Below are 18,755 nucleotides of genomic sequence, written 5' to 3'. Positions count from 1 at the left end.
TGTCTCAACTCTCCTCACCTCTCTGTGGAACGCCTTCCCTCCTCAGTCCCGTTTGATGACATCATCTCTGGGTCTAGTGAGGAGAAAGGCGCATTCAGAGGAGGATGGCCCCTTCTTCCCACAGCCATGCCCCTTTGATCTGTCTTCCTTTTCCCTATCCTTGTCCAGGGGATTATCTCTGCTGGGCTCTGGGACCATGTCCCTTCACAGCTCTGGAAGGTCAGTCTTCGCTCTCGTCTTGATCATCCTAGCATTCTAAAACTGTCACCAGGAACCACCCTCCACCACCCACCACTGTGTCCTTGCCTTGAACCCCTCAGCCTCACCCATCCCACTTCCTCCCTCCCGGTCCCTCTTGCGCTGATTCTCCAGGCTCTGGTCCCTATTGTCCCACAGGAACTGTGCTCATCAAGGTCACCGACAAGGTATTTGTTGCCACAGACAACAGCTAACTCTTTGTCTTTAGTCTGCTCCCATCTCTAGCGTTGCCACCCAAACGATTACTTTCTTAAAAATTGTCTCCAATTACCTTCTGCAGTGTGGGAAATGACAAGTACCCTGATGGCGTGGGAGCTTCGTGATGTTGAAGGCTTTATTTTGTTTATAGCTATGTCCCCAGGCAGCTAGGATACATCCTGCCACATGCAGAGAGCCCAGTATATACATGCTTATCCAACAAATGGACTCGGCATTGGGTATGATGGACGGGTGGTTGTGACCTTCAGGTCCATGGGACTTAGAATCACCAAGGAGACATACCCCTGGTGTGTCTGTGACATATTTCCTAATTCCTAAAAGGATTAGCCTCATGGGAGTCCTCCCCCTTAGAAGGGCCAGGGCTTCCTAATGGCTGGCCCCCACACAAAAAGGACCAAGGGAAAAGCAACCACCGTCCTCGGCTGCCGCCAGTCTTTGGCTTCTTCAGCCTTTCAACATGGACTCAATTCCCAGGAAGCTTCGAAACCTTCAGTGCCAGACTTGGCCTGCTGAACCACTCAGCCCTGTGGACTAAGCATATGTAGGTAGATGAATGGATGGGTGGATGGACAGACAGCTACGTTGACTTCATTGGTTCTATTTCTGGAAAACGTTACCTAATACATCAAACACCAGCAAAGAACAGCCCACAGACCAAATCTGGGCCCCCTGCCTGTATTGTAAATAAAGCTTTATTGGAACATAACTATGCTAGCTAGTTCATAGAATGTTTAAGGAAGGCTGACTTTGCAGCAGAGTTGAATAGCACAACAGACTGTATGCATCACAAAGCTCAAAGCAGCCAGATCTGACCTTCTATATACAAGGTCAGCAAAGCCCCGATTTAGAAAGTTGGTTTGACTTCTAACCTGTGCTGTGTATGGAAGACTCTTCCTGTGGAAACTCAGTTTCTAGTACTTTCTCTGAGAACTGCCCCACGTGACTGGATACCCTGAGAGTCAATGCTGTGGCTCTGGTTCGGAGTCCACACGAACATGTGTCCCTGTCAGAAGCTCTTGAGCTTCAAGGCCTGGGAAACTCGAGGAAGACGTGTTTGTTGTGCGGCCGTCAACTGCTTTTCTAGATGTTCCCAGTGGTGGTCACCTTTCAACCTGGCCTCACCCCCGCTGAGGAAAGGCAAAGCTCTCTGCACGTGGGTCCGTAATCACCCAAGGATGGCTCAGCACAGCCCTCTGGGTTAGCCTCCAGGAAGCAAGTTAATTCCTGAAAGTTTTGCCTTTGCTCACATTTATTGTGTGTGTGTGTATATCTGAGTTGGAAGAATGAAGGGATTATGGAAGCTTCTAGGAGCCCTGTAAGATGGGAGTCGAATTCAGGCTGCACATAGCATGAGGAGCAGTAGTGAGATGCAGGAGTCCCTAACTTCCTGAGAAAACATCCCCTCTCTCCCCAGAATGACAGGTGTGTTTATCCTTTGTCTCTCCTATTTGATGTGAAGAACCCCACCCCCACCCCCCACCCCAGGGCACAAAGCTGTACCTCCTCACACAGCGTCCAGACTGACTTCTGTTGTTTGTGCACTCATTCCACAAGCACTCTGCATCAAAATGTTTGACTCTGCCCTGCTCTCATGGGGAAAGTCCCTCCCATGCCTGAGAACCCAGATCGGAAGGAAGCCATCAACACAAAAGCCCCAGACCAGTGCTTTGGCTTGCTTGGGGGAGATTCTGGAGCAGGAACACAAAGGGACTGAGTATGTGAACTTGCAAAGCCTCCTCACATGCCGTTTGGTGGGTGGGTGGCGTGAGCAAGCGTTTAGTTCCCTGCAGTGGGCGTTTTTTATGAGGCCCAGTGACAAAGAGCCAAAGAGGGTAAGAACCCGTGAGCCCCAAGTGGAAAACTACCAAGTTCTGGCCAGATAATCCTGCTGCCAGCGCCACCTCACTGAGTGAGCACAGCTGGGCTCAAAGCCTTCAAAGCCTGCGGCACCAGGTCACTCTGGTGGGTCATCAGCACACTCCATGGCCCAGCCCCGGGCCACAGGAGGCAGCCTTTGTCCCACAGTTCTCCTGCTCTGTCCCCTTCTTGGCTCCTTTTGTTCCAATGGACTGACAAATTGTCAAGTGTGGGGCAGGCGGTGGATAGAGATTTCAATTATCGCTAACTAGTTCCTGCCTGCAGCTTTTATGAACCCCACATTGTAAAATTAACACACCAAAGAGACAACACGGGCTGAGAGTGCCAGAGGAGAAAGTAATTCAACTGATCTCAGCTCTGGGGGGCGGGGTCTAAGTGACCAGCTAAAGGTGTGGTTGGAGCAGGGCACTAAATGTTCTGAAAAACAGTGTGAAAAATGGGGGCACGCTGTGCAGTGGCCCCATCAGACGTGCTAGAAGGCCCAGCCTTTGTTTTTTTTTTTTTTTTGAGTTAGCTTTAGCAATTGGTAAAAAGCTTTCTGGGGTGATGAATCCACAAGACCCAGGGCAGAGCGGTGAAAACCGAATACACAGCAGCACGGGAGAGCATTGGCTTAAGCATTGGCTGTAGAGGTTTCTGGAAAGCTTACTGTGTGTGGAGATAGGAGAACTGGGGTTGAAGTGTAACAGTGGCGAACCTGATTGAGGACTTTGGGGGCCAGTGATGCTCAAGCCAGACAGTGGGTGAGGATGTGCACTGTTGTGGGTACCATACAGTTTTACAGGACAAAGAATATAAGTCACCAATTCATGCATTTGCTCAACAAACATATAGAAAACACCCCTAAAGAGCAGGACATCTTTACTAACAGACCAAGTCCCCACTTCCCTGCAAATCTACAGTTTATACTGATAATCAGGAAACTTACTCTATTGCACGCTAGATGCTAGTAGGGTTGATGGAGGCTTTGCAAATGTTCGTGGCTACTGCACTTCCCCTGACTTGGGGAATTCTCCCAAGGCCTCTGGGAAGATGTAGTGTTCCAGCCATATCGGCTCAGTGCGGTCTCCCAGACCCTCCTTACAGACACAGCTCCGTCTTCCTCTCCAGCCTGCCTGCCCTTCTAATTGAATATACCATATGGTATGTATGCCTTTCCCTACGCATTGCCTTGTTTGTATGTTGTATTTGTCTCCCTCAGCCGAAATATTAGCTCAGAAGGCTGGACGATGTCTTCTGTGTCTTCAGTATTTCCTGGCAGAGTCTTTGCTACTTTGTGGGTTCTTCTTCTTCTTCTTCTTCTTCTTCTTCTTCTTCTTCTTCTTCTTCTTCTTCTTCTTCTTCTTCTTCTTCTTCTCCTTCTCCTTCTCCTTCTCCTTTTTCTCCTTCTCCTTCTCCTTCTCCTTTTTCTCCTTCTTCTCTGTCTTTTCTCCCCACCCCCCCCCCCCCGCCCCTGCAGGCTTCACCTCCTATCAATAGGAGAGAAAGGATAGAGGTGGAGAGAGAAAGAATCGAATTTCTTTCTTCTTGTTTCATCTTTGAGCATGGCTACTAACAAACTGCAGCCAACTCTACTGAATGGCCAACAGCCACACTCTAAAATTTATGTACCCACTGAAAAGTTCCCAGAATTCCAAATGCCATGCAGTCACAGAAGCTATCTGCAGCTGCCATGCTTCTCCTAGAGCACAAGGTAAGCTGTGCTCAGCCACGGCAGACAGTCTGAAGCAACACCGTATTTACATACTTGGGATTAAAATGAGACATATTCTTATAATATTTCTGTGGTTTTATTTTATTTTATTTTATTTATTTATTTATTTATTTTTCGGTGGTTTTAAAAAAAACCCCAAATTCAACTGGGCGATGGTAGCTCACACTTTTAATCCTAGCACTTGGGAGGCAGAGGCAGGTGGATTGCTGTGAGTTCGAGGCCAACCTAGTCTACAAAGTGAGTCCACGACAGCCAAGGCTACACATAGAGACCCTGTCTCGAAAACAAACAAACAAACAAAATTCCTATTAACTTGACAACTAGAATAAACTGTCACATAACTAAAGGTTTTTGAGCAATTATACAGCTGGGTCAGTCTATACAAGGAAATCAAAGCCACAGGGACATGGGGCTTCTCAGGAAACTCTTCTGCCTTCTTGTACCAACGTTTTGTATCCCTACAGTGAAAGGCCAGCGACAGCAGGCTTAGTGAAGAGGACAGGTCTACTCATCTCACATTCCTGGCACTTCAAAGGCGTGGTGCCTGTGTGGGCGTAGTTCTGGTAAGGACCTCACGGTACATGGCAGCTGGTGGATTCTAGATCCCAGAAGGCACCCAGAAGCAGAGTGAGCCAGATGGGGCGGGGCCCACTTCCTTTAAAACAACCTTTCTGCAGAGTGCAGGGAGTCACCAGTGGACTTTCTTTTGAGAGTACCCTACAGTAACCCAAGGATCTGCCACTAGCCCCGCCTCCATCTTAAAATGTCTACCACCTCTCACTTGGCCCCGGGGGACCAAGCCTTCAGTCATCATGCACTCTCGGAGATATCCTAAGCACTGTAGTGTGGTTTGGGATTTTTCAGAGAATTGAGAAAGGGGCATGCCAAGGGAAAGCCCCATCAGAGACTCATGACGGAAGGGAAGGCAGAGAGAAGACCAAGGAGGAAATGGGCAAGTGAACGTGAGACCATAATGTGCCTCATCTAATGACCCATGTCGTTATAAGAAGTTGGACACAGGTTCCCACCCAGGGGCAGGGGGTGAAGGTCAGTTGGGAAGGTGATTACCTGACATGCGCGAAGCCCTGGCGTCAAGCCCTGGCACTGCATAAACCAGCTTTGGGGGCATTTTCCGATAATCCCAGCCTTGGGAGGTAGAGACAGGAGAGGATCAGAAGTTCAAAGTCATCCTCAGCTGCATGAGGATTCGAGGCCAGTCTGGGATACATGAGGCCCAGCTGAATATATTATTATGTATATATTATATCTAATTGTATATTATATGTAATAAAATAAGATATTAAAAACAGATAGAAGGCCGAATGAAGAGAGAGGTAGAGACTGAAGCCTCTCTATAAGCCAAGGAAAATCAAAGAGGTTGAGAACATTCAAGAAAATGTCCTTGTTTAGAGCCATGGAGGGAGCTGCATTCTTCAGTCCGTGGTCGGACCTCTGCAACCCCGCCCCCCCCGCCCCCCCCCCCCCCCGGCCCCAGTCCAAACTGTGCCACAATACATTTTGCCTGTTTTCAGTCACTTAGTTTGTGGTGATTTATTATAATAGTACCAGGAAACTGATCCAGGATTTTGCAACAAGGAAGTCACAAGAGGCGGTGTTGAAAAGGAGCCCTGGTTCACAGCAAGCGTGCCCCAGGCAGGAGAGGGCAGCAAGGCTAATGAGGAAAATGCGATAGAGTTCAGGCAGCCCTCTCAAGCAAGAGGAGACTCAGAGCTGTGCCAAGCAGGTGAGATTTATTTTAGAAAGCTAATTAACACGTTCATCACCTCATGCAGCTGTGGTCTCTTATGCGTGGCTGGTGAGAGCGCTGAGAACAACTCTCTTAACAGATTTAGAGTTCATAACACAGTTTCATTAGGCAGCCCCCACGCTGCGAGCGCTTCAGGACCTGTTTATCATGTTTAACTGAAATGTTGTACCTACCGGCCAATGTTTTCCCATCAACATCCACCGCCCCTCCCCCTAGATTCTAGGAACCGCAGTTCCACTTTCTGCTTCTTTGAGTTCAACTTTCTTAGACTACACATCTAAGGGAGATCTTTCATTTGCTTTTCCGGCCTGGCTTATTTCATTGAGCGTGAGTGAACCTCTAGGTTCATCCATGTTGTCTGAAATGTCAGGAGTCCTTTAGAAAACAGCAACAGAATCATGTTCTAGAGATACACATATCTGTAGACACATGTACACAGTGCTGTCTTTATTTGTCAGTAGATATTGTATTAGGTTGGTTTTTTTTTTTTCCATATTGCTGTGATAAAACACTCTGACAAAAGCAACTAATGGAAGGCAAGGTTTGCTTTGACTCGTCATGTCAGTCACGGAAGTTGTGGCCGCAGGGGCTTGAAGCAGATGCTCGCTTCACATGGCGGTCAGGAAGCAGAGAGTGATGGCCACCCTCCCAGCTCACCTTCTCTGTTTTATTTTGTTCCTGACCACGCCCATGTTCAGATGTGCCCTTCCCACTCAGCTAATCTCACCTGCATAACCCCTCTCACACAGTCCTAGGCTTGTCTCCCAGGTGAATGTACACCCTGATGACCACAGACAGGCAGGTTAATCCCACAGCTTGGCGAGGGCAGATAATGTCACAAAGAACACAGGGGCACAGATATCCTTTGCGTAGCAATTTCATTTCTCTTGAACACATGCCCAGGAATATGCGATTTCTGGATTACACAGTACTTCCATTTTTTTTATTTTTGGATGACTCCCCTACAGGTTCAGAAATCACAAGTTTAATATATTCTTTCAACTACTTCACTTAGACATTTTATTTTAAGTAGAAAGATGGGAAAATATTTAGTTTCTTGCCTGGGTTTCAGAAAATTCACCTTACTTGACCTCCCCCCTTGGGAAATTGTAATTGTGCTGGTTGGTTTTAACTGTCATTTTGACACAAGCTGGAATAAACCTGGAAGACAATCTTACTGTGGATTTATCTAGATCAAGTTGGTCTGTGGGTTTGGTTTGTCCATACGAGACTGTCTTGACTGTTAGTTGACGCAGGAAGTCACATACCACAATGGGCGGCACCATTCCCTAAGCAGGGTTCCTGAAAGTGTGAGAGAGGAGGAAGCAAACTGAGCTGCAGGCTGTGGACTGTGCATTGATATGCCGTGCTGCCCGAGGCCCAGGCTCGGTTTCCTTAAAGTGATAGACTATGATTTGGAATTAGGCCAAATAAATCCCTTTCTCCCCTGTATTATTGCTTTGCTTTTTGTTTGTTTGTTTTTGGCCAGGTTATTTGTCACAGCAACAGAAATGAAGCTAGGTCAGGAAGCAAGGGATGTTTTGTCCCAGAGTTAGGGTGAGGCTAAATATTTGCATGAAATTTGCCTCTATAAGGAACAGTTCAGAATTCAACTGTGCAGTTGGCACATCAAACAGTCTACCAGGCCTGGCCAGAGTCCTAACCCGCTTAACAATGCACCCCTCATGATGCTTCACCCCCAAACTGGTCAATACTCATACAAAACCTTCACCTACAAGCTTCTGCCTGCCGCAGTAGCTGTTGTGTCCTACTCGGAGCAGTGGGAGACAGTTGTCTTGTTTGTCTTTATTACCCACGAAACTGCATTCGATACACAGATGGGCTATTAATGAAGGCATTCCCAGCACTGGAAAGGTAACAGCAAGAAAATCAGGAGTTCAAAGTTATCCTTGACAATATGATAAGTTTTGAAGTGAGCCTGAGCTACACAAGACCCTATTTAAAATAATAATAATAATAATAATAATAATAATAATAATAATAATAATAATAATAATAAACAATAGCAAAATCTCTAAACAAATGGTTAGTTCATTTCCTGCCTATAATAGGCACATGGTTGGACTCCTGTCTCCTTCCCTTCTGTGTCTACTATGTAGACTAAGCCATACCCTATGCTCTAACCGTGTTGGGGGATGGTCTGATGTATTTTGATGCTAATTACTGCTTGCTGTCTCTGACCCAACGTTTGCTTAATAAAAAGCCATCCCACCTGGGCAGGGCAGAGGAGGTAGGTGGGGCTAAGAGAGAGAGGAATCCTGGGAAGAAGAAAGGAAGGCCACGAGAAGGAGAGAGACCTGAAGGGAGGAGAGGAAGGCCGCCTTGGGTTAGCTGGAGGAGAAGCCCAGCCCAGATGAAGAACATTAGCAAGTGTTTGGGATTATGGGTGGGAGGTAGCTTGATAGAAGTTATTGGAAGCAGATGGCATGGGATTGAGATGGCATGGAATCCTATGCCTGTCCCACTATGGGAGGTAGTTTAGAGGATTGAAATCTGCCCTGCCCCAGGTTAACTAAGGCTATTTTAAAATATAACAAATGTCTGTGTCTTAATTGATTGCTAGCCAGGCCTACAGGTAATACAGATAATTTTTCAAAACAATACAACCGATAAACATTTAAATGCTCAAGTAAACACACCTAGGAAGGTGAACCCACTGCCAGGAAATCGCGTGATGCGCACTGTACAGTGTTCTGGGATTAGTCTGTTTTGTATGGTGTATGGGAGGGACTCCTGCTCCTGGCGGCAGATCAGAACCAATGCTCTCACTGGAACTCACACGCACTTGAAGCATTCAGACCCACAGATGCAAAGAAAGCAATGTCTCTCCATTTTGCAGACTGAAGTAATTCTCTTTCCAATTAGCCTTGAGGGCGGCTTGAGATATAACCTTGTGCCGCTCACTGCTCTTGTCATGACCAACTGTTCTTTCTGGTCTGAGTTACCTCTCTCCCAGTTAACCTGAGAGACCCAGTTTCTTGCCAAGGTGACTCAGGACAAATGTGTTCCTGTGAAAACAGGGCTTGCATGGGGCTTCTTCTGTTGGACTTAAGGACTTGCTTTCTGGGGAAGCTCTGAGCCTGACTTTCAGGTTTAGGACTTAAGGCCACTCAAACGTTCCCTGGCCTCTGGGTCTCTTTTAATAAACACATAGGGCTGTGGACCAGAAGGTTCTGAGGGCATCTTGAGCTCTGGTTCAATGCTATGGATTTATTTATTTATTTATTTATTTACTTATTTAGGCTCTGTCCTTTGCCCTGTCTTGATTTCTTGTTGTAATATTCCCTTCTTAAATAACTCAAGAAGGAGCAAACTGTGTGGGTGGTTAGTACTACACTGCTTTCCCATGGTGCTCTAGCTAGCTTTAACTGTCAACTGGGGGATTGCCCAGATTGGCTCGGCCTATGGGCATGTCTGTGGGACAGCTGTCTTGATTGGTAATTGACGTGGACGGGCCCAGCCCACTGTGGTTGGCTTCATTCCCTAGGCAGGTGGTCCTGGGCATAAACAAGCTAGGTAAACATGAACCTGGGAGAGAGGCAACTAGCCAGCAAGCCTGCCTTCAAGTTCCTCTTGGAATTTCTGCCCAACTTCTGTCAGTGACAGACTATGATCTGGACGTGCAAGGCAAACAAATCCTTTCTTCCCTAAGCCGCTTTTGGTGAGAGCGCTTTACCGCAGCATAGCAACCGAGCTCAGGCCAGAACTCAGGGGAGGGATACTGAGGGGAAAACAGGCTGAGTGTCCAAGGAGAAGCAGGAGGCTCAGTCAACTGTGGGAAATCAGCTACGGCAGTGAAATATTATTCAGAAATCAAGGGGCATGTTTATGAAGCCTCTTTGGCAGATTGGAAATTGTTTTCTAAGCGAAAAAGACAGAGGTTGAAGGATCTCTTTTACTGTGATCATATCTACCCAGAAAATATACAGGCACATGTACAAACTTAGAAGGGGTGACTAAAAGTGGAAGTCGTTGATTTTAAAACATACAGATGTGTTCTTACTCCTGGAGACAGGTGTTCAGGGCGCACTGGGTCTCTCACTGAGTGCCTCTCCTTAAAGGTTATTTAAGGTAGGCAGGGGGCTCTGGGGGCTGTTACAGCAGAGAGCCCCCTCCTCTGTTTACACTCCTTCCACAGATGGGGATGGCTGCATGAGGGAGGGGAAGGACTACACTGGGCCCTGTGCTCTTCCCCTTGGCCCTCCCTCCCTCTTCTTCTCTGTCTTTTCTATCTTTCTCCGCCTCCTCTCTTCCTCTTCCTTTCTTCTCCTTCCTCTTTTCTTGTCTCTTTCTCTTCCTCTCTCTTCGTTCTTTACATTTTCCTCAATCCTGCTTTCGCATAAAGAAAGATTTCCTTGCAATGAACGCACAGCTGCGGTACCTACTTGCCGACTTTCGCAGATGTGTGCAGCGTTGTAATCAACTCTCTGATTAAGACAATCAAGACACTGAGTATTTCTATAACTCAAGAAAAAAAAATGTCTCTTTTTGGTCAATCACCTGGTCCCAGGCAACATCCACTGTGAATTCTAGCAACAGGGATTGATTTTACCCACTCCAGGGCTTCATAGAAGTGGTGTTATGCAGATATGCACTGGCTTTTTTTGTCTGTTCGTTTGTTTTTAAAACAGGGTCTACCAGTTTAGCCCAGATTTGTCTGAAACTTTTGATCCTCCTGCCTCGGACTGGAGTGGAGAGACCACTAGCATATTGCCACCATACCTTTTTAAAGACAGGCTTCTTTAGTGCAACATAGTGTTTGGGGGTCACCTGTGTTGTTGTAGGGCATCAGTAGCTTAATGCTTTTCATTCCTAGGCCATCCTCCTGAGGAGGTCAGCTCACGACTTCAAAGATGTCCAGGTTCTAACCCCAGGAGCCTGAAAATGTGCTTTGCAGAGGAGTGTTGCAGGTATGGCTGCACTAAGGGACCCGGGAGGAGAAGGTATTCCGCGTGGATCTTAAACACAGCCCAAAGTGAGAGAGTGGTGGGGGACCTGACTAGCAGAGGATGGACAGTAGGCACATGGAAGAGGCTGGCAAGGGAGGGCCTTTCTTCCAGAACCGTCAGAGGGCTCAGCCTTGCTGATGCCTTGACTGTGGCCCAGTGAAATCCGATTCACACTTCTGGCTCTAGAACACAGGAGGATGAGGTGTGCCGTTTCAAGCCACGAGTCTGTGGCCGAGTATTCCAGTGACAACAAGAAGAGACTGTGATTTGGAGATGCCTCAGACACCATCTCAACCCACTTCCTGATGAATCTGGATGCTGTTTGGCACTATTGCAGGTAAAGTTGATAGGAAGATTCTTTGTTTATCTGAGGCAGGGTGGCATGTGACCAGCTTTAAACTTTCTGTGTAGCTGAGGTGACCTTGAGCTTCTGGTCCTCCTGTCTCTATCACCATAATGTTAGCGTTTCAGGCGTGCGCCATCATCCCTAGGTCACAGTGTGGAGACTGAACCCAGGTCCTCACGCATGTTAGGCAAGCACTCTACCAACTGAGTCACATCCCCAGCCCTGCCAGGGAGACTCAACAAGTCCTTTTGTTGATATATTTTCATTTCTCTTAGGTGAATGTACCTAGGAATGGAATTGTTGGAGCATGGTCCCGTTTCCCCAATTGGTTGTACCATTTCTCCCAACTATGAGGCCTGACCCTCTTTTTTTAAAAAGGAAAAAAAATAAAAAAAATTAAAAATAAAAAAGGAAGAGAAAGGCTGGGGTCATTCATCAGAAACAGCAAGGCTTGGCAGGAGCCAATTCCTCATCTCTCTAGATGATTTCAGAAGTTGTTGTACTTTCAGAGCCCTCAGCGTGAACTCCTACATTTGCATGCTTGGAGGCATCTCTCCTTTTCCTGAAAAAAGCACCCCCCCCCCATTCTTTCTCTTGCCTCTGGTCCTGTGTTCTTTACTAGCACACAATGTGCTCCGTGGGTGGGTGCCACAGCCTCCGGTGACCCAGACAATCCAGGAGTCAGGAGACAGAGAGTCTAGACCTCAGGGTCCTAATGGGGACATGGGCGTGGGGGGCCAGGTGGGGGGCGGTGGGGGTGACAGGAACACCGCATGCTGAGTGTCTTTCCCGGGGGAGCAGTCAACCATGTTATTCTGTACTAGATGGGATTTTCTTGTCCCTCTAAGTTGAAAAGCACCCGTAGCTCAGATGCCTCCCACCGCAGTAGCTGATAAAACACTCAGAGAAGGGGAAGTGGGAGAAAAAGGGGTCCCAAGGGTCGCGTTTCTTAGGGGGGCAGGGAGCTGTTTTGTTAATCTCGCTTTGTGTGCACACATGCATTTGGAGGTCAACATCCGGGGCTCTTCCTCCATTGCTTCCCACCTTATTGTTTTTTGAGACAGGGCCTCTTTCTGACCTGGAAGTTGCTGACTGAAACTGGCTGGTCAAAAAGCCCCATGTAGCCTGCTTTTTGTACCTTCCAATCCCTGAAACTTTGGGCATGTGCCCACTGAGCTCGGCATTGCAGATTTTTATTTAGTGTGTGTGTGTGTGTGTGTGTGTGTGTGTGTGTGTGTGTGTGTGTGTTAGAGTGTATGTACTGCATACCACATGTGTGCAGGAGCCAGAGAAAGTTAGAATAGGGCGCTAGAGCCCATAGGACTGGAGTTACGAGCAGTTGTGAGTCATTCTGTGGGTGCTAAGACTCAAACCTGGGTCCTCTGCAAGGGCTCTTAACCACCGAGCAACCGCTCCAACTCCAAGAACGGCATTAAAAAAAATACGTTCTCAGGACGGGGGTGGGTGGGGTGGGGGGGGGGTGGGGGGGTTGAGTCAAACTCAGATCCTTACGAACAGCAAACCATTTACAAATGGGGCCCTCTCTCCAGTCCCGATTTGGCTTTTTTTTTTTTTAACCTAAAGAAAACTGGCCCCTTCTGATCCTCATCCTAAAATTCCAGAGCTTTTTCAGGGTTAAGCTGAACAACAAAGAGGTGTTTGTTTTCTAGATGTAATCAGTTTTGACTCCTGAAATGGAAGCTGGCATTTGAGGATCAGGTGGTTTATCCACGAATCTTACTTATTCAGGTCATGTATTCTTAATCCAGAGTGAGATGCCGTCTCCTGACTTCCTTGGACACCAGGCAGGCATGTGGTACACAGACATGTGTGCAGACAAAACACAGTACACATGGGATCAATAAGATGTCTCCCATCTCTTGCCGTTCATGGAACCTGTATAGAAATACCTTGCATAGCAAATAGGCTTCCAAGTGTACCCCCTGACACAAGGGCCTCCTGTAGTCTGGTACCCCATGTGGGATGCTTGTGTGGCCTACCTGACAACTCAGAACATTGAGAACTCAAGCCCCCGCTGTCGCTGTGATCCTCAGACCCAAGGAGAGCCGGCCTTTACCATACCAGCTGTGCCCATCCCTTTACCGAGTCCCAGCTTGTCACTGGTTGTGATGGCAGCATCCACACAGGCTCCCCTGGTGAGCCTGGATGGATGTTGGCCTGAAAGCCCTCTTTGCATGCAATGCTGCATGTCCTGCTTGCCCTGTTCTCAGGATTGTTCCAGAACATGGGCTCATTGTGGATGGATACATGCTGGAACTCTGAATCCTTAGGACAAACTCTCCAAGATGTGGGGTCCCCATGGGAGGGCCGGCACATTGCCAGGCAAAGGAAGTAACTTGAAAAGCCCCCAGCTTATACCAAAGGAGAAATAAAAAGTGTGGGGACTTGGTGTGAGAGTGCCACCCCAGGGTCTAGGAGTTTCTTTTTTCTTTGGATACCCTTCTGTGTTGGACTCATACCAACACCAGCCATTTGTGGTGCCAAGCACTGTGACATTGGCTTGTGCCTTCATGGTGCCTTTGTCCTCTCAGGATGCCTGGAAGGGAAGGCGGTGGAGAAGAGTGGGGCAGCTTCTCCCAGATGCCACACTCGCCCTTCTTTGTCCAAGCTGCGTGGTAGGACTGAGAGTGCACTGAGGGTTATGGGCAGTTAGACTCTTTAGGCACAGGAGCTGACAAACACCCTGTGGGAAGCCACAGCGCGCCAGAGAGCATCGTGAACAGCAAGGACAGGTGATTGGCAGAAAATGGTGGCCAGTGAGTGTATCAGCAGCCAGCATGGTGGGGCTCCCCAGGGGAGAGCTATGAAGTGGGGAGATGCCTTTACTGAAGAGGTGAAAGTTCTATCTGGTAGGAAAGCTGCACCTAATGGGGAAGTTCCCTCCTAGTCTGCTTTGTCTTACCGTGGTGATAAACATCATGACCAAAAGCAGCTTGGGGTGGGTGGGGGGGGGACAGCGCTCATTTGGCTTTCACACTCTCATCACTGTCAATCACTGAGGGAAGTCGGGCAGGGTTCGAGCAGGCGCAGGACTGAGGGAGGCAGCATGGAGGGGCGTTGCTTACTGGCTTGCTCGCCATGGCTGCTCAGCTTGTTTTCCTAAAGAACCCAGGACCTCCTGCCCAGAGGTGGCCCCACCCACACCAGTCATTAATGAAGGCGATGATGCCCCAGATTTGCCCATAGGCCGGTATCTTGGAGACATCATCTCAGTTGAGATTCCTGCCTCCCAGATGATTCTGGCTGTGTCAAGTGGATGAGAATCTAACCAGCACATAAGCAGTGGGGGGACTGTACCCAGTGGAAGGGTGTACTTAGCCGGAAAGTTGTACCCGGGAAATGCTAGAACTCTGGAGAAAGAGTGGTACTCAGGGGAGGTTGATACTCAGGAAAAGGGATGGTACCCATTGGGAAAGGCTGATACTCATGGAAAGAGATGGAACCCTGTGGGGAGGTTGGTACCCAGTGGGCCTATGGGCCTTGGAGAGGCCCATCACCTGACTTGGTTGGTGAAGGCCTAATAGCAGCAATTAACAAGGAAGAGATAGATTGTGCTATTCTTCACATTTTAATAATAATAATAATAATAATAATAATAATAATAATAATAATAACAGCAGCAGCATGGCCCCAAGCCTTCAGTCCCCTGCCCATGGTTAGGAGTTTTAGAGCATCCATTTGTCCACATTGTTTTCTGATTTCTGCCAAGGAACACTAGTTAAAATTCAAGACAACATTGCTGGATCAAACTGTTCTCATATTTCTCTGTTGGAAATACCTACAATTCCTTAAGACAATGTTTCAATTTACCACATGTCCAGTCATAATGCTGAAGTATAGTAAAACCCCACCTTCCTCTTCTTTCCTCCCACTCCCAGTGTTTGAAAGATCGCGGACACACGCGGACTTTCCATCAGGGAAGGATGCCCTCCTCTGCTTCCTGCATCCCTGCCCCCTCCCCATCCCCCCCGTCTGTAGTGGAGTAAGGGGCTATGGTCAACCTCAGGTACTGGCCACTTGCAATGATGGATCATAAAAAGAAGTGGACAGGCCACACTAGAATAAGCACATGGTAACTCTCTTCCGCAGCTGACATGTCCTGAGGCCTGTACAGACGGCCTGGGAGCCAGTGTGGAGCTGGATCTGTTCGCTCTCCCCCTGAGAGCGATCCACTCTGGACCTGCCATGTGCCCGCACTCATGTCTGTGGTGGGGGCCGCTCTTCAGAAGGTACATTTCAACCTGTTGAACCAGTGCCGTGCTACCATCACATGGCCTGCCAAATAGCCGTACGCAAACACTGCTCAGCCTATTCCAGGGCCTTTGTCCAATCTGATTGGTCAGTAGCTATTGCCATTTCACTGTCAAGAGCTGTGATTCCAGTCTGTGGGGTAATACACCCCTCGCCACACACGTGGTGGAGGTAGTGGTGGGAACTGTGCCTTCCTCTGTCTGGAAATGTCACCCTGCCCACGGCCTCTTTCTTTCAGGATGAAGGCGCCATTAAGTGCCATGCTTGAGTGACTGAGAAAACCAGGCCCAGAGAAGAAATCTGCTGGAATGAGAGCAAGATCAGAGTAGTAAAGAAGGAAGGATTAGGAAGCTGTATAGTAAGGCAGAGGTCTTCTGGTCCCATAGCACTTCAATAATGTAGCTTCATTCTCTTTGGTGTCAGAAGCACCTGTGGTTGCTGTCTATAGCGTCTAAGGACCTATTGGAAGCCAAATTGAGAAGGGTTGTTGACTGTTTGTTTTGGTTTGCTTTTTTTCTTCTACAACAAAAACATCTGAGGCTGGGCTATGCACAAAGAAGAGAGGTTTATTTGGCTCAGAGTTCTGGAGGTGTCTGGGGGGGGGGATAGCTCAGTGGGAGAGCATTTGGCAGCCAAATGGGGCATCTCTCTGTGTTTAACCTTCAATGAGGGCCTTTTGGCGGACAGCATCATGGTAAAAGTGTGAGAGAGGTCACAAAGCAAGACGGGGCAGAGATTTAGCACAGACCTTGGCACAGTGGCTTCATTAGCTATGTTCAGTGTTAAGACTCTAAAGGAGAGAAGCTGGGACGCCTCAATCAGTAAAGAGCTTGCTTTGCAGGTACAGGGTGCTGAATTCAATTCCCTGTACCCACTTAAACGGAGGGCATGGTGACACTCACTGTAATTCCAGGCAGGGGTGGGGGGATCCCTGGAGTTCTCTGCGTAGCCTGTCTGACCTCCTCGGTGTCTCAAAAGAGGCAAATGGTGTTGCTAGGGATGGCACTTAAGGCTGCAGTCCAACTTCTTAAACACACGTGTATACTGCATTGACCACACACATGCACACACAGGTATATAGTGCACCGACCACACACATGCACATATACTAAAAATAGACTTTAAAGGAAACCATGACTAAGAAATGAGAAAAAACATTGGATGTAGAAAATTCTTAAGCATTCACAAAAATATAGATGATTGATACATAAAAATCAGTTGCTTTGCACATGCTGGTGATGAGCAATACCAACACGAAATCAGGAAAAACAATTCCACTTTCAATGGCTTCCCTGACCATCTGAGGGAGGAAGTTAGTAAAAGAAGTGAAAGGCTGTCCTGCTGAGAACAGTATGAAACTGAAGAGGTCTGAGCAAAGATGGAGAGACAGCTGTGCCCCTGGCCTGGAAGATGGCAGCACTCCTTAAGCTGATGTTCAGGGCCAACAAATTCCCCATGGAAGATCCAGGTGCCATTTTGTGTTTTACAGACATTGACAAAGCAGTCTTACAGCTCATCCAGAAGCACGAGGTGGGAGTATATCCTTGGGTGACATTCTCAGGGTAGATGACCGACTCACTCTTCTTTCCAGTATCTGCTATTTGTCCTTTGATAAGCTCGTCTGACAGTGACGTTCAGCCCATGTTAGTTGTCCTACCTAGTACACGCAGAGGTTTCCCTTCCTTGTCATTGTCCCTGGATTACTCTTGAGCCAGCTTCTTTGGAACAATGTAGGATATATGTGATTTCACTCTTTGCCCATCCACACCTGTTCTCTTCTATGACCACACCCAAGTCACTGTTGGCTAGTAACAGAGTTCTAGAAGCTTCTGTCTGTCCTCCCTCAGTCTGTATTCTGGTTCACAGGTGAGAAGGATTCTCTTCAGCCTGAGGACCTAGTATGTCCTGTGGGCCATCGCTGGAACTGCTGCTCCCTCCCGGGCAGGTCCTTCAGTGCTTATGGGCAAGTGTTTCTTCAGGGCACGGAAAAATGCATTACTTATGGAGTATGCTGTTCCTTCTAGTGGACTATGGTCTGTTGTAACTCAGTCAACTGACTGACTTACAGATCTCTCCTCATGTCTCATATTTTAGTTTTTAAATGTCCATTTCTAGCCAGGCATGGTGGCACACACTTTTAATCCCAGTGAATTTGAGGCCAGCCTCAAAGTGAATCTACGACAGCCAAGGCTGCACAGAGAAACCCTATCTGGGCTGCGGGCAGAAGGAGATGTCCATTTGTCCATTTCTTTGGTTTTCAAATTTTGGAGAGCTCTAACTCTTTTAGCTACTTATATACTGAGTTCTGAGTCTCATTTGGCTTTTCAGGGCTCCTGTTGAGAAGTTATTTTAATGTATGTATTTTTTTAAAAATACAAGATGCTGTCATCATGTTCATAACTTGCTTTTGGGTGTAAAATCTTCCCCTAGATTGAGGAGGATGAAAGCCAGAATAGTTAAAAGTTCCTCCATGTTTTTAGCAGCTTTCTTTTCTTTCTTTCTTTCTTTCTTTCTTTCTTTCTTTCTTTTTATTTTGTTTCTTTATTTTTGGTTTTTCAAGGCAGGGTTTCTCTGTGTAGCCTTGGCTGTCCTGGACTTCCTTTGTAGACCAGGCTGACCTCGAACTCACAGAGATTTGCCTGCCTCTGCCTCCCAAGTACTGGGATAAAAGGCGTGCGCCACTAGGCCTGGCAGTAGCAGTTTCTGGAGGGCTTTAAGTGTTTCCATCCACCCTGGCTCTGCTCTTGTGCTAGAGTGTGCACTGTGGAGGAGATAGGACTCCTGGCGTGTCTTGTAACTTACTCCACACCGTGTCCTGTCAAGTAGGAGTTGTCACTTGTGATGAAATGCCGCTGGAAGTGCTAGTGAGAAGCAAGCTCTCTGCATAGCTTCATTTCATTGTGCTTGCTCTCAGGTGGATTTTGACCTCATAGTTTCTCTTTTGTCGTGTAAACACACTAAATTTCCACCCTTATTTTTACAATGGGACAGAACTGGCTGGGGTTAAAGGTGATGCTGTCCTGACTCACGTTTCTCACACGTGAGCATTTTCAGGGGAGCCTTAGACCGGCTCTCAGCACGCCCTTTCCTTACTTTATTTAAAAAGCCTTTTTCAGGCCAACTGGTGCGGCCATTGTTGGGGACTTGTTTCGGCAGCCATGGTGTTGAGATTTCTGGGTGTAGCTTCTCTGTTATTCTAAAGGACACAACCTCACGGTGGAGTTTCATCTCCCCCTCCCATGATGCTCCCTGAGGCTGAGGCTTATGCTGTAGCTGTATCAGTTGGGGCTCTTTGATGAGGGACGCATGGCAATGTGCATGGGGGAATCC

The 18,755-nt window shown here is 47.7% G+C and overlaps 1 long non-coding RNA gene across 2 annotated transcripts; it reads left to right on the top strand.

Moving 5' to 3' along the window:
• Nucleotides 1-10,684: 10,684 nt before the first annotated feature.
• On the top strand, nt 10,685-11,547 carry LOC311608365. Of its 2 annotated transcripts, none has more exons than XR_014782931.1 (3): nt 10,685-10,768; nt 11,001-11,144; nt 11,429-11,547. It is a non-coding gene; the product is annotated as an uncharacterized lncRNA (long non-coding RNA). The 2 variants fall into 2 exon arrangements; XR_014782932.1 differs by having other exon boundaries at nt 10,994-11,144.
• The last annotated feature ends 7,208 nt before the right edge of the window (nt 11,548-18,755 follow it).

The sequence above is a fragment of the Acomys minous genome (assembly GCF_964271855.1).
Source record: "Acomys minous genome assembly, chromosome: 11".
Lineage (NCBI taxonomy): Eukaryota > Metazoa > Chordata > Mammalia > Rodentia > Muridae > Acomys > Acomys minous.
Note: the sequence above shows the minus strand (reverse complement) of the source record. Positions and strands in the feature narration are given on the sequence as shown.